This window comes from Myotis nattereri (genome assembly GCF_964212035.1).
Source record: "Myotis nattereri genome assembly, chromosome: X".
Taxonomy (NCBI): domain Eukaryota; kingdom Metazoa; phylum Chordata; class Mammalia; order Chiroptera; family Vespertilionidae; genus Myotis; species Myotis nattereri.
Genome location: NC_138078.1, coordinates 143,823,656 through 143,835,708, shown reverse-complemented (window position 1 = coordinate 143,835,708; position 12,053 = coordinate 143,823,656).

The following is a 12,053-nucleotide window of genomic DNA, read 5'->3' as shown; positions in this document are numbered from 1 at the left end:
TTTAATGTAAAAATATATTTTGCATATAAAAGTCTTTAAATATTTTCCCTTCCTTCCCCCATCCCAGTATTTCCTGTTCAGCTAGCTTACTGAAGAGGAAGCCAAATAATTGTTCATTCAATCTAACCTTTCCTCAAGTCTTTTCAATGTTTGGGATATAGCCCTGTAATGTCTCATTTTTTCCCTCCTGCACATAAACCTCAGGCTGATAATGGCTTGTGGTTAGCTGCTCTCAGTAAATCAAAGAAGTAAAAATCTCTGCAAGGAAGAAATGAAAAGAGAAGATGTGAAAGTTTAAATCAGAGGATGACATGTTCAACCCAGCTGTATGCTCCAAGCCAGGAAAAGCTGAACTTTACGTTTCAATGTTTCAAAGACACTGAAGAAAGTAGCTAGTGCATCACTTGCTTTTGTAGTCAAAGAATCCTTCAACCAACATTTAGTGTTTTTAAAAGAAAAACAAAGTCAGATATATCAAAACCCCTGATTTCTACCTGAAAATGAGAAGGATGCATTTTCTAAGGAAATGAGTTCATAAATGACCTATTTCCAATTTTATTAACCCTTATAGCTCTGTGTCCTAATATCGCCTCTCTTCTCTCTTCCCCTCTTACTTTCTCCTCTTTTGACCAGTCTGCATTAAAAAATACACTCACTTATAAAAATGAACCCATCAATGTTCATTTGAAATGTGGTCCCCACCTTTTATGTTGTTCCAGTTCAAATTGATTCAAGAAAACAAAGTAGTGACAGCCGAACTGGAAGTGTAAGCAAGAGGAAACAACAACTCTAATAAGAATTAAGAAAGTGTCTTTTCCTACTTGAAGGAGAAAACCCTCCACAGCATTCCTAGCCCCTACAAGTGGCTTGATGGATGGCTTTTTGTCTGTTCCTAAAATGAAATGCTAGTACCCAGATGCTTTAACAACTCAAACTAAAGACAAACAACCAAATGATGAAACGAAATGTGAATTTTCAGAATTCCCTTTCAGGGAAGAAACTTGCCTGCTTGTGGGTCTCTAGGCAGGTTTCACATCAGTCCTGTCTCAGCACACAGAAAGAACACACAGTCGTGCGCATCCCCAGCTCAAATGCAGAAGCTCCAGAATTCCAGAAGCTGTGGGCTGGAAAGGAAAGGTAAGGGGATTAATGGAGTAGTTACCTTGAATCTCCAGCCACTCGAATATTGCCAGGCACAGCCTCAGTGCCTCTATGCAAGCTTGGCTCAACTTGTGAACTGTCTTCCTGCTCTCCTCCCTTGCCTTTGCTGTGCGCTTGAGGCTCAGTCTGAGTTTCCCCTTTTAACACTAGGAAGTCTGTAGAACCTCCCCTGCTGCTATGACATACTTGGCTCCCTCCCCAGACGGCCTCCCAGATGGAAAAGGCAGCTTGAGGAGGAAGCAAAGTTCAGAAAGGGAGAAGATTGGTGGTGGTGATGTTAATAAAAGAATATCACTTGGGGATAAGAGAAATAATTTTCTGACCTTTGGTGACTCAAAAAGAACAAATAAGCATTTAGCAGCTGCAAGTTGTTTTTTTAAACTAAAGAGTTGGTTGAATTTTCAACATGGATGCATCAGAGATGTTTATTTTAATAACTTTATTGTAATAAACACTCAAATGACATCCATAGCTCAAATAAATCATTTACTAAGTACTACTTATGTACCAGATACTATGCTAAATACTGAGAATAAAGAAATAAATTAGTCACATACACCTTATATTTTAGTCTAAGACAGTGGTTCTCAACCTTCTGGCCCTTTAAATACAGTTCCTCATGTTGTGACCCAACCATAAAATTATTTTCGTTGCTACTTCATAACTGTAATGTTGCTACTGTTATTAATCATAATGTAAATATCTGATATGCAGGGTGGTCTTAGGCGACCCCTGTGAAAGGGTCATTCGACTGCCAAAGGGGTCGCGACCCACAGGTTGAGAACCGCTGGACTCTAAGAGAACAATTTGTGAGCAAATAAATTCAATATAAGTTAGTGTTACGTTATGGAAGAGGTGTGCACACAGCGCTGTAAGAACACAAAGGAAATACTCCTAGCCCATATAGAGGTTGCCAAAGACTTCCTGAAGGAGATGTCTAAACTAAGTTTTATCAGATGAATAATAATTAGTAGGAAAAAATAAGTAGGAAAAGCATTCCATGCTGAAAGAAGTGTTAGCAAAATGGATAAGATTGAAAGAATATGCCATGTATTAGGAACCAATTTTTTTTTTTTTTACATTGGAATGAGGAGAGGCAGGATTTTATAATCCTAAACTTTAAATTTCTTCGGATTATCTGTGTAGTCCAAGTAGAGAATGAACAAATGATCTAATATGGGTAGCTCTAACTTAATGATTGCATTTCACATGCAATTTCTCTTTTTTTACCTCAAGTTGAATCACCGAATTCAAATGTGGATTTTTTCAAAAAGGAATTGTGGCCCTGGCCAGCTTGGCTCAGTGTATAGAGCAGGGTCCTCAAACTCTTTAAACAGGGGGCCAGTTCACTGTCCCTCAGACCATTGGAGGGCTGCCGGAAGCCGGTCCATCCTTGCTGCTTGACACAGTTGCTGCAGGAAAGAAACATCTGCACAGCATATGTTTCAAGGGACCTGGCGTATATAGCATACTGTTCTTAATATGTTTGCTCCCCTTAGCGCTGTGTGTTTTAACCAAGGTCACCTCTCCGAGAAAGGTTGTTTCCCCAGGTAGGAATTTTCCCCTGAAGTCAGGGAGGGGATGAAACTCCTTAACTAAGTGCCAGGCGGGTAGTTAATCACTACAAACAATCATGCTTAAGCTACATAATCTTTACTCCCTGGAATGGAGATAAGAAACGCCCTAACCGTTGTAATAGAAATTGACAGGATTAAAATCAACTGGGATAAATACGGATGTAACAAGACAATAAACAGCAGAACCTCCCTGGAGATCGAGACCAGAACTTGGCTGGAGATCCTGGCTAGGCTGCTGATCAACTGAACGCTGTCTCCGTGTCATTCCTTCTTCGCCGACTCCGTCCACACCTTTGGGGACCCCTGGACCTGCTGGGGCTGGACCCCGGCAGAGGGCCCGACTATAGTTTTAAAAAAAACCACTATGAACAAATTCCTATGCACACTGCACATACCTTATTTTGAAAAAAAAAAAATGGGAACAAATACAATATTTAAAATGAAGAACAAGTAAAGTTAAATCAACAAACTTACCAGTATTTCAATGGGAAATATGGGCCTGCTTTTGGCTAGTGAGATGGTCAATGTCCAGTTCCATATTTGTCACTGCTAGTCGTAACAAGTGATGCAAGTGTGCATCAGTTAGTCTAGATCTGGTTGGAGGTTTCAGATGTTTCATTCTGGAAAAAGGCTCTCCTAACTTCAAAAAAAAGGGCTCTCCTAACTTCAAAAAAAAAGGCCCTACTAACTGAAAAATAAAACAAAAATAGACCTCCTAACTTCAAAAAATAAATCCTAACTTGTTCTTACCTCGGTCCTCAGGCAGCAGCAGCCTCTGCACAGGCAAGCTCATGACTCATCCGATCACACCCGAGACTGAGAGGAAGAGTCGAGAGACAGAGAGAAGGAGGGGAGTCTGAGAGTGCAGCGCACATTCCACACATGCACACTGTGGGCCAGGAGGAGTAGGCTGCTAAGCAACAGGCAGTGGTGGCGGCAAAAACACCTGGCGGGCCGGATATGTTTTCGGTGGGCCGCATGTGGCCCGTGGGCCGTAGTTTGAGGACCCCTGGTATAGAGTGTCAGCCTGAAGAATGAAGAGTTTTGGGTTCGATTCCAGTCAAGGACACATGCCCGGGTTGTGGGCCCATACCCAGTAGGGGGTGTGCAATCCTCCAATACCCCATAGGGGACGTGCGATCCTCCGTAGGGGGTGTGCAGGAGGCAACTGGTCAATGGTTCTCTCTCATCATTGATGTTTCTATCTCTCCCTCTCCCTTCCTCTCTGAAATCAATAAAAATATATTTTTTTAAAAAAGGAATTGTGAATTTTGCCATGGCCAGGTCTCTCTGAACTTTGTACCTCTTCTCCGTCAGTTAAACGGCCAAACAGATTCCTGAGAAATAATGTTAGAAATGGTGCGATTTGGGGTAAGGTTACCTTTGTTTATAAGGAACAGAAAGCCAGACTCAAGAATAAGGAGATATGTGTTTTTCACATAACAAATCTTTAGGTAGGCCAATTATACTATTGGTTATTTCAGTAAATGACTTCATTAAGGACACTTTCCATTATTATGTTCAACTGTCTTTGATATGTAAGCAACACCATATGTCTCAGTCACCAAATGGCTTTAGCAACTTCAAATATTGTAAAGCTTCACAAAAGACTCTAAAAACCTGCAAGTGAAGAAAAGGGATATTCCTTCCAATCTCTCTCTCTCTCTCTCTCTCTCTCTCTCTCTCTCTCTCTCTCTCCCTCTTATTCTTCTATTTTAGGAGTGTTTTTTTTTAAATATATTTTATTGATTTTTTACAGAGAGAAATAGAGAGTTAGAAACATCAATCAGCTGCCTCCTGCACACCCCCTACTGGGGATATGCCCGCAACCCAGATACATGCCCTTGACCGGAATTGAACCTGGGACCCTTCAGTCCTCAGGCCGACGCTCTATCCACTGAGCCAAACCGGTTAGGGCTATTTTAGGAGTTTTTAAATAATGGCAAAACAAAGAAGGATGTATGCAGTACTATCAAATTATTTAGAAGCTAACGTATTTGGACCCTCTAATTACAAGACCTCATTATCTATAGCCCTTCAAATATTTATTGTTTTGGTAGAACAATCATTCCCAGGAGCACTACCTGTTCTCCCAGTAGATATTCCCACAGATGACATTGGCCCTGATTGGGTCATATGCCCACCCATGAGCCGATCATTGGTAAGGGGATTTAGATAACAATCATAGGCTGAAATCAATCTTAATTTTTAAAAATTTATTAGGATGACATAGGTAAACAGCATCTTGGGTGTCAAAAATTGAGCTTCTTCCTCGAATTGCATTGGTCTGGAAAGAACAAAAACTTGCGCTATAGCACCACTTACTGGAAAAAAAAAGAAATACCTTTACTTATCAAGCTGCTGAATTGTTCAAATCAAAATGGTACCTAAATAGGAAAGATGTTCACTACTTCAAATGCACAGGCAGAGACGGACCTATCAAGTACCACGAGTAACCATGGTAACACAGTATCAAAAGGAAAATGACAATTTTACAGAATTAAACTCAAAGTCATGGAAGCTAATAATCATAATGATAGAGAATTCAAATTAGCAGTCATGAGCAAACTAAACAAGATACAATAAAACTCATAAAGGCACCTCAATCAACACATAAATAAAATTAATGAACAGAAGTATTTTACCAATATCAAAACTCTAAAAAAATCTAAGCAGAACTTCTGGAGCTGAAGAATGCAAATAAAATGAAGAATGCATTGAAAAGCACTGGAAATATAGAATATCATATGAAACAGAAAATTAGCAAGCTCAAAGACATAAAATCTAGAAATGATTCAGGTGGAAAAAAGAGAGGACTGAGATTATTATTTATTTATTTTTATTGATTTCAGAGGGAGAGGAAGAGAGAGATGGAAACATCAATGATGAGAGAGAATCATTGATCGTTTGCCTCCTGCATGCCTCATTTTGGGGATCAAGCCCTCAACCCAGGCATGTGCCTTGACCGGGAATTGAACCTTGACCTCCTGGTTCATAGGCTAGAGGACTAATATTTTTAAATTAAAGAAGCCATTGTTCCTTTGCTGAGCCCTCCCCTTGCAGTTGCAGGCAGGTGCCATATCTGAGTCTCCATCAACCTGCCTAACACTGCCTTGTCAACCTGCCTTGTCAATTCCCTGACACTTCACCCCACCCAACTTGCAGGCCCACCCAAACCACTTCCAGTGTCTTTTCCATAGAAATTTGCCCGTCTTGGCTCATGTGTTAGACTTTCCTCAAATCTCTCAAAGGCTCACAAACCCCAAACAAGCAGCCTCTGGACTGGGCATGCCTTAACCTCTTGTTAAGTGGCCCCACACCTGGCATTAGAAGCAACCGGTCTTGGTTCACAGCTTAGCCTCTCCCAGCATCTCCAATCCCAGCACAAGTGGCCACCATCTGAACATAACTTTTCAGCTCATTCCAGGTGGCCATTAGCAAGGCAAAAGCAATGGCTGACTTTGGTCTGCACTTCCTGGGAGGCCCAGAGCTAGCACAAATAATTCTAAAAATTTTATGGACCCACAAAAGACTGCAAATAGCCAAAACCATCTTTAAAAAAAAAAAAAAGCAAAGTTGGAGATATAACACTACCTGATATCAAACTATGCTACAAGGCTATAGTACTCAAAGCAGCATGGTACTGGCATAAAAACAGAAATCTAGAAATTATTCAGATGAAAAAAAGAGAGGATGAAGATTATTCTTTATTTATTTTTATTGATTTCAGAGAGGAAGGGAGAGGGAGAGAAAGATAGAAACACCAGTGATGAGAGAGAATAATTGATCAGCTGCTTCATAAATCAATGGAACAGAATAGAGAGCCCTGAAATAAACCCTCATATATAGGGCCAAGTAATCTATGAAAATGAGACAAGAATATAAAATGGGGTAAAGACAGTCTCTTCAAGAAATGGTGTTGGGAAAACTGGACAGATGCATGCAAAAAATAAAACTAGACCAGTTGTTTACACTGTGTATAAGAATAGACTGAAGACTTAAACTCAAATAGACTGAAAACATAAAACTTTCAGAATTTACGCAGTAAATTCTTTGAAATCACCTTTAGAAATATTTTTTGTATGTCTCCTCAGGTAATGGGAAGAAAATAAAAAATAAGGAAATGGAAATACATCAAACTAAAAAAAGTTTTGCACAGTGAAGGAAACCATCGAATGAAGTCAACCTACTCAATGGCAGAAGATATTGGTCAATGGCACCTCCAATAAGGTGTCAATATTCAACCTGATGGGATATGACATTTACAAATTATATTTCTGCTAAAGGGTTAATATCCAAAATATATAAAGAACACATAGCCCTAACCGGTTTGGCTCAGTGGATAGAGCGTCAGCCTGCGGACTGAAAGGTCCCAGGTTCGATTCCGGTCAAGGGCATGTACCTCGGTTGTGGGCACATCCCCAATAGGGGGTGTGCAGGAGGCAGCTGATCGATGTTTCTCTCTCATTGATGTTTCTAACTCTCTATCCCTCTCCCTTCCTCTCTGTAAAAAATCAATAAAATATTTTTTAAAAAAGAATGCATACAACACAATAGCAAGCATATAATAGAAAAGCAATCCTGTTAAAAATGGGCTGAGGAACTGAATAAATATAATTTTTTTCCAAAGAGGATATACAGGCACATGAAAAGATGCTCAATTTCACTAATTATTAGCAAAATGCACATCAAAATGAGATATCTTGTGTCACCTGTTAGAATGGTTATTATAAAAAAGATAGATAACAAGTGTTGATTATAACCATTCTGATAGGTGTGAGGGGATATCTCAGGGTGGTTTTAATTTTTTCACATGTCTCTTGGCCATCTGTATGTCTTCTTTGGAGAAGTGACTATTTAGGACCTTTGCCCATTTTTTAATTGGATTGTTTGTCTTCCTTTGTTAAGTTGTATGAGTTTTTTATGTATTTTGGAAATTAACCCCTTATCAGATGTATCATTTGTGAATATGATCTCCCATTCAGTGTGTTGTCTTTTCATTTTGTTGATGGTTTCTTTGCTATGTGATAGTAGCCATCTTATTGTGTGTGAGATGGTATCTTATTGTGGCTTGGATTTACATTTTCCTAATGACTAGTGATGTTGGGCATGTTTTCATGTGCTTATTGGATATTGGTCTATTTTCTTTGGAGATGTGTCTCTTCAAATGTTTGTCCATTTAAAATTTTTCATCTTCTGAATTTTAAGTGCTCTTCATATATTCTGGATACCAGATGCTTATCAGTTGCGTGATTTGCAAATATTTTCTATTCTGTGGGTTCTTACCACTTCTGTGATAATGTCCTTTCATCCATAAAAGTTTATAATTTAGATGAAGTTCAACTTATTTCTCTTTTCTTTTGTTGTTTGTGCTTTCTACATCATATCTGTGAATCCATTACCAAATCCAAGTCATATAAATTCTTTGGTTAAGAAGTCATGCCCCTGTTTTCTTGTAAGAATTTTATATGCACCCCTATGTTCACTGCAGCATTCTTTACAATGATCAAGGTTTGGAAGCAGCTCAAGTCCCATCAGTAGATAAGTGGATAAAAAGGCTGTGGTATATTTACACAATGGCCATAAAAAAGAAGGAAATCTTATTTTTTGCGACAGCATGGATGGACCTGGAGATTATTATACTAAGTGAAATAAGCCAGTCAGAGAAAGACAAACACTGTAGGATCTCACTTATATGTGGAATCTAATGAACAAAGTAAACTGACAGACAAAATAGAAACAGAGGCATGAATACATGGAACAGACTGACAGCTGTCAGAGGGAGTGTGTGTGTGTGTGTGGGGGGGGGGGACTGGATGAAAGAAGGTGAAGGGATTAGCCAAAGAACATATATGCATAACCCATAAACACAGACAAAAGTGTGCTGATGGCCAGAGGGAAGGGGGAGGGAGGGGAGGGGGAGGCTGGGTGGAGGTGGGCAAAGGGGGGGAATGGGGACATCTGTAATAGTGTCAATAATAAAAATAAAGTTAAAAAATTATGGTAAATCCATAAATTGGGATTTTGTGAAGCCTTTAAAAAGACATTTAAAAATGAGAATAAAGAATGTGTTATCTGGAAAACTTGCCAAGCTGTATGGTTAAGTTAAAAACAGCCCTGGCTGGTTTGGATCACTTGATGGAGTGTTTTGTGAACACTCCATCAGTGGATGGAGTGTCGGCCTGTGGACTGAGGGGTCCGGGTTCGATTTCAGTCAAGGGCACATGCCTGGGTTGTGGGCTCGATCTCCAGTGGGGGGTGTGCAGGAGGCAGCCGATCAATGATTCTCTCTCATCATTGATGTTTCTATCTCTTGTTCCCTCTCCCTTCCTCTCTGAAATCAATAAAAAAATAAAATAAATAAAAATAAAATAAGTATAAAAACTGGATATTTCATATAGTTCTTAAAAATTCCTTGTTAATAATTCATTAAAACCTAAAATAAAACCAAAAAATCATATGTGTATTCTCCCTCCAAATTATTCTTATTTTTCATTTTATGAGAATGTTGCAGAAACTCCAAGATTCTTGTCCTTAGATATGTACTTAGGCCAAGGAAGGGGGAGGTGGGAGAGAGTGGAGGCGGGCAAAGGGAGGGAGGGGAGGAAGACTCCTGCAATAATGTCAACATTAAAAAAATTTTTAAACCTTTATTGTTAAGAATATTACAGATGTCTCCCCATTGCCCTCCTCCACCAGGTTCCTGCTTTGTCCCAGGCCTTCATCACCCTATTGTCTCTGTCCTTAGGTAATGCATATGTGCATATAAATTCTTTGGTTAATCTCTTCCTGGACCACCTCCCCTCTTCCCTTTGAGATTCAATTAACAGAGAAGTCCTTTATATTTTCACATAGAAGAGAAGAAGTCTTAACCTGGAGATGAAAGCTCATTTCCTAAAGAAATCACAACGGGGGGGGGGGGGGGGGGTGAGAGATCAACCCAAGGACTTGTATGCATGCATATAAGCATAACCAATGGACACAGACACTGAGGGGTAGGGGAGGCTGGGGGAAGGCCAAGGGGAGAAAAAACAGGAGACATATGTACTACTCTTTGTAATACTTAAAGCAATAAAACAAAATTTAAAAAAAGAAATCACAATGAATTAACCAACTTCTCAATTAAAAAAAAAATATCAAAACCGATCAATGTCACCCAGAGGTGAGTTCAGTTTTGTTCTTTGTCTTTGTACTCTCTTTGGGCACTTGAAATTATGAGAGAAATTCAGATCTACAGCCCTTTTTAAATCTGGTTCTTCAATTTAACAGTGCCCTCTTCTGGTTCCATGATTCACATTCGGCTAATTCATCACTGTTGGGGGCAGGGGAGGGGGGGGGGGGAGAAAACGCTTAACATAGAAGTAATTTCACTAAAATGGGCACATATTTCTCTTAATTTACGAAAACTATAGCTATAAAACAACTTCATTTCCACTTTTACTCTTAAAGTCTTTAGTCTTGAAGATTTGGAGACCCATGTAAAAAGATTGTAAAAATGTCACTTCACTTACTTTGGGAAATAATAACACATTCTTCAATATAAAAAAAAAATAAAGACTCAAAGTTTGACTTCTACTGGGTCAAAGGCATGACATTCACTGAGATAAATAAAACACTAGGAAAGGGCAAGTGGGGTGCTACTGGCCTGGGTTGGGATACTGTTAAACATCCTACAATGCGCAGGACAGCCTCTCTCCACCTCTCCAAGAAAGATCTGTCCTCAAATATCAATAGTGTCAAGTGTGAGAAACCCTGGGTTAGAGTTCTTTCCTCTGACTTTGGCCATTTTTCTTAGCCTTTGTAGCAAGCAGCCTTCTCTTTTTCTGTCTCTAATTACTCACTATTCTGTCTTAGCTCACTTCTCTTTTCTCTGTATTTTCTCTTGGGGATATCATCCGTTCTCAGGATTTCAACTACCACATCCATGTTACTGATCCCCACATCTATATGTCTAGTCCCAACCCTTCCTCTAGCTCTAGAACTTTTTCTCTTGATTCCCCTTCACATATTTCTCTTAACCTCTTGGTAGAAAACTGTAGGGTCATTTATGTTCCCAACATTTCCCGAGCACCTAATTTGCATTAAAGGCTGTGCTGGTATTTGGAGGAAGGCAGTGACGGTGGAGATGAGAGGCAATCATGGTTAATAAGCGCTTTAATTGTATTATATCTGATTATGGCACTAGTTCTGCAAGAAAAAAAGCATTATCTTCTGGAAAGTAACGCTCCAAGTGTTTAATCAACTACTTAAATATGGCAAAGTTTGGTTTGCCATATTTAAGGAACTAAAAAAAGGAACTATTTCCTTTTTTTAAAAATGAGGACAGTGCTGTAAATGTGTGGTCCAGTTTTCCGTAGCCAAAGGGGGATGGGTGTGAATGTCGAAGTAATGTCTAGTAGCCTCCTCTTCTATGCCAATTTGCACCCCCTTCTGGTTGCTACCGTATATCATAGAATATAAAACTTGCGATAATAAGATGAATCATTATTTTCCACAACTTTAGGGAAGAAAAATAAACATTGCCAATTAAAGTATGGCATGCCATCAATTGTCCAAGATGTCCTAGATCAGTGGTTCTCAACCTGTGGGTCGCAACCCTTTAGGGGGTCGAACGACCCTTTCACAGGGGTCGCCTAAAACCATCAGAAAATACTTATATAATTACATATTGTTTTGTGATTAATCACTATGCTTTCATTATGTTCAATCTGTAACAATGAAAATACATCCTGCATATCAGATATTTACATGACGATTCATAACAGTAGCAACATTACAATTATGAAGTAGCAACGAAAATAATTTTATGGTTGGGGGTCACCACAACATGAGGAACTGCATTAAAGGGTCGCGGCATTAGGAAGGTTGAGAACCACTGTCCTAGATGCTGAAACATTTTTTGAAAGGTAAGCCTTCCGAGGTTTCTAATTTGCCAAAATATGAACAAAAAAGTGATGTTAGATTCTATGCCATACGGTGAATTTATTTCCCACATCAATTTCCAAGGTCAGTTCTCATGTCCTATTTTGCACTTTCGTAAACTATCACGGGTGTGTATCATTTTTGAAAGAGTCTCGTCTGCAGCTCCATCCTAAAGCCCTTAGCTCTTCAATCATTTCTTTGTTCGCCCAACCCGCCCCTCCCACTTCGCGCCCGTCAATAATCGATATAGAGTTTACGATTTAGGAGTCAACCCCAATTTCTTCTCATCATAAAATTGCATAGGTTGTATCCGACTGTCCATAGCATCCGCTACATTAAGGGGGAGAGACGATGGAAAACATTGTATTACATAAACGTATCTTTTTCAAAGAC